At 41.9% G+C, this 4,653-nt stretch overlaps 1 long non-coding RNA gene across 1 annotated transcript; it reads right to left on the reverse strand.

The window, feature by feature from the left end:
- Positions 1-2,039: 2,039 nt before the first annotated feature.
- On the reverse strand, positions 2,040-3,809 carry LOC118223931. The gene is made up of 2 exons (XR_004764524.1): positions 3,726-3,809; positions 2,040-3,372 (listed from the first exon to the last, which is right to left on the reverse strand). It is a non-coding gene; the product is annotated as an uncharacterized LOC118223931 (long non-coding RNA).
- Positions 3,810-4,653: the final 844 nt, after the last annotated feature.

Here is a 4,653-nt window from a genome sequence, read left to right on the forward strand (position 1 = left end):
ATGAGAGAAGCTTTGAAATGAAAATACATTTTTAAGAAAGAAGGGATACACATTCTTGTAGCTTGTAATACAATAGTCACACATGGAGAGGGAGTAAGAGGAGGGGGCGGGAGAGTAAGACTGTGCGAATGAGAGTGAAATTCTGTTTGTCCTCTGGTGTTTCACATGTTCCTCGCCATGCTTTGGCAATGCAAATGCATATCTTTTTTATGCCAATAAAGCATTTTGAATTTGAATTAGAATTTGAGTGACAGTGGGTGGAAAGGTCCAGACGAGTGCAGGTGGAGAAAAAAAGATGAATTTGTTCATGTCGGCACCACTGTCTAATAATTTTGTACAATGACAAGCTTATTTGGACTTGAGTTTCTCTGGACCAGCGGCTAGGAGGTAGCGACAACAGGTTGCTAATGTGCACCACCTGGTGGTGATGAGGAGGTACTAAATGATTTGCGCTTCATGCTGGGATCATTATTTAATTCAGTGGTTCTTGCTCACCTTGAGGGACAGGTGCAGTAGTCTGTGTCCCTGCATGTTCAATGGGTTTGGTTTCAACAGACTGAAACCAGTCGTTCAGGTTATTTTTAATCAATACAGCTCATTGTTTTAAACTTCTTTTCTCCCTTTCTTACTGGATCATTCTTTGTCTTTTTCTTCTTCTCTTTCTTCGGCTTCTTCTTCATCTTCTTATTCTTCTTCTACTGCCTGTTCTTCTTCTTTGACTTCTTCAGCCCTATTACAGATCACTGGGTAGGAGGAGACTTGCAGTAATGTAGTAAAGATGCTTGATTGTGCTAGAAGATGACAAGTATGTAATGGGTTTTATTCACATATGGCTCGTTGTCAATGGCCATTCGCACACAAATCTCGATACATGTCCCCACATTTATTCATTCAGATGAACCACAACAAGCCAAATAATTTTCACATAATAGGCATTGCTTAATGTGAATGGAACAACTCTGCCCCCTCTCCCCGTGCGGACAGAAGCGGAATTTCCTGCTGTGACACTTTCTTCATCTCAATCTGTAACTCTCTCTGCCTTTGCAGTGTCTGAATAAAGTGGGGAAACCATCTTCTCATTAACTGTGACAATGATGTGTGAATGTGGCGTGTGCAATCCGCGCTAACCCTTTTTTAAAAGTTTCTTTGCTATACCTTTGTGAATTGTGTGTGTGTGTGTGTGTGCATGTACATGTGCATGTGTATATGTATTATGTAAATGTATTTTTATACATTTTCTCTTGCCTTCTTGCTACTGTCTGCAATTCCCTATACAGTAGAGCACCAGCAGCTTCTACTGGGGTTTATACACAGTTTTGATACAAAGAGGAAATGACCAAACTGGTACTCTTCAGTTCCTCACACACTCTCTTTTTTGACCAAACTTCCTCTCCGGAAAGACACCTTTCACGACAGCCAGCCAGGTGGCTGTGGAGGAGTCTGTGCTGTGTGTCTCCTGTGCTGTATGTTTCCTGTGCTGCATGTCCCCTGTGCTGTATGTCTCCTGTACTGCATGTCTTCTGTGCTGTACAGCATGTCTCCTGTGCTGCATATATCCTGTACTACATGTCTCCTGTGCTGTACAGTATGTCTCCTGTGCTGCATGTCTCCTGTGCTGTACAGTATGTCTCCTGTGCTGCATGTCTCCTGTGCTGTACAGTATGTCTCCTGTGCTGTATGTTTCCTGTGCTGTATGTCCCCTGTGCTGTATACATCATTGCATCATTGCATAGGCATATCTGAGCAGAGACAGTCCGCCGAGTCTGCTTGGTCACCAGACTGTTATAAGAAGATCAGAAAATGATGATGAAAAGGCCATTCAGCCCACTTATGCTCACCATTTACCAACAGACTAGAGAGTTTTCACCATTGTATTGAGCCTGAACTTGAATATTCCCTGGGTCTCTGCCTCTAATACATGACCCTTTATGGAAATAACCCATGACCAAGTGCAGCATCTACCACATTTCATTGTGGTATTTTGAATACCAGTTTCAATTTAGGTGACATGTCAGTTTTTTTAGAAAACCCAGAACGTGTTCAGCCGAACTTTGCTTTAATTAATGTGCACTGTGGCAGGGTGGCATCGTTGGCTGGTGAGTGGTGACACAACATAGCTCAGTCACAGGAAAATAACTACTTGATAAAAAAAAGACTGATTTATAACCACACTCAAAACATGTACTGTTCACAAGCAAAACCGCACATAAGAAATGGTAAAAGTGAGGTGGGAAGCAAATGTACTAGATTACACACAGTAGCTATACACAGCAGGCACTGACAACTGAACAACCTGCCGCGAAACGGCTGGAAACAGAAATCTCACGCCAAGCGTGTTTGATTTTCGATACCATTTGATTAGAATGTCTCGTGCTCGAATTAGCACCTCAGCTTACACTTCCTCTGTGTCCACAGATGTCAGCAAGGCGCTTAAAAAGAGGAAGAGAGTAATATAGGCTACACACCTAACTTCACCTATTGAGTGAGCAAGTACGTACACATGTATTTATATATCATAGTATGAATGTAGACACAACTTCAGCAATAACATCAGTAAATTCCCACCATCCATGAGACTTAGCCATCACTCCATCCTTTTTATTTTTTTGCTGAAAAGCCTGAATCAAATCAATCACTCTGTGGGGTTTGGCTCTTTGGTCCCAAACTCCGCACGAAGTCCATCAGTGAATATAGGTGTAGCATTACAAAAAGGCATTGGATTAAATATCTTTATTTTTCAGTGCTGTGAAGCGATCTTTGCGAAAATGGATTCTGAATGTGAGCTTACAGCTACAGCAACGCAGACCATAGAAAAATTACGAAAAGCGCGGAAGTCTTTGGTGCCCTTATGCCTGGGTGTATGGCAGAGGGAGCACCCGAGCAGTCTGGATCGTTTTCCTTGGGAACCACGTCTTCGGGATTTTTCTGGTAGTGGACAGGTTGGCACATCTTTTCGATTTCTTCACAGGCGAGAATTATGTGCTTCGACTCACGTATAATACGCTCCACGTGACAAGTCTCATTATTGACTGTCAGAGTAATGAAAGAGAAGTTCCCTTTGCTGATACACAGATTTTGCCGGTAAATCTTTCCCCCTGCGGGCGAGCAGACGTCGTTGATTCTCTGCATGTCGCGATAAGGGAAGAATGACTGGACCGGTCTTTTGCAGAAGCCGTTGTTTATTAAAAAATTTTTCCAGTCATTGTTATCGCCGCCCTCCGGGGCTCCCGCATGGACGTGCCGATTGATGAAGGTGTTATGGGCTTCCTGGTAGGGTGCAGGCATGCAGGGCTGCAGGTTGTGATCTATAGCGCTGACCAAAGCGAGGTGGAGGCAGAGCGCGGGGAAAACGGCGAACTTCATCCTGACTACCTGCCGGGGAGAAATACAGCGCACCAGTACTGCACCCACACCGAGGAGAACCGTGGATAATAATTGAAAATATTAAATTATCGAACACATGATAAAATTACAGCTATCTGGCTAAGGTTAATGTTTTAGAGCCCAGTATAAGCGGCTAGTTAAAACACAATGACACAGTATACAGTATACTCTAAATAAATAATTTAAAAGCTGTCAAAGTTCATCAAATGAGGGACCCAAGCTTCAAATGATACCGTTACCACACAAAAAAAAAAACCATAGGACTGAAAAACGGTGCTATTATTTGATTGAAATTGGAGCCATTCAACAAAGTAGCCTTGAAAATATAAAAAGAAGCATACCGTTCAGGGAGGTGCCAATGCTCACAGCTATATGAGCAGAAATGTAAGTTTCAGTTCAAGGATTACCCGTTGTGTGTGTGCTCGTATGTGTGTTTGTGTGTGCATGGGTTGTGTGGTCTGTGTGTACAGGGTGGGTCTGGGTGTGTGTGCATGTGGGTGTGTCTGCATGTGGCTGACCATGTGCGTGGGTTTCTATGGATAATTCTATTAAAGAAATTATGTTTAATTCTTCCTTCAAAATGCAGTACTGATCATTGCACTGAATAAGAGCGTCTGCAAACTGATTGTAATGTAAATGTAATGTAGAAAGATTTAAATATAATAAAAAAAATATCTGCTATTAATTATTTTCATGCACTAACAGAACATTGCACAGTATTGGGACCTAAAATAGGTGCGATTAGAACAAACACATAAAACACACATAATTTCTGCCCTGCTAATTAAGCTGTATACAAGCACATCTGTGGAACTAACGGAAGCTTCTGCCTTTTCCGGAAAATGTGTTGTCAGAATGTGATTTATGATAGAAGGGGGAGGGAGATTCAAGTGGGAGACGAGCACTATCATTTTTAAAAAATAAGGAAGGAAGGGGCTGATAAATAATGGTGTCCGAGAATTGGGTGTCAAATAATAATAATGGTGTCAAAAACATTACGTAATTAACAAAAATTAAGTAGGAAGTACTAGATTTAAGCTACACAACAGGAGGAGTTAGAAAAATGGATAAAAGAAGCAGTTGGCCCCAGGGGAGGAGAGAGTGTGTTTTGCGAATGCTTGGAGAGTGATCGGATGTATTGTCTTTACTTATGAGTGACTGTTAATTGTACTGAACTGCGCAGATCAGCCCGGGTTATTGTATGTAATCTTTGATTCACTTACAATAAACCCAGTTGCATCAGACTCTGAGAAGTGTGCATCTTTTGAA

This window comes from Anguilla anguilla, chromosome 1, assembly GCF_013347855.1.
Source record: "Anguilla anguilla isolate fAngAng1 chromosome 1, fAngAng1.pri, whole genome shotgun sequence".
Taxonomy (NCBI): Eukaryota; Metazoa; Chordata; class Actinopteri; order Anguilliformes; family Anguillidae; genus Anguilla; species Anguilla anguilla.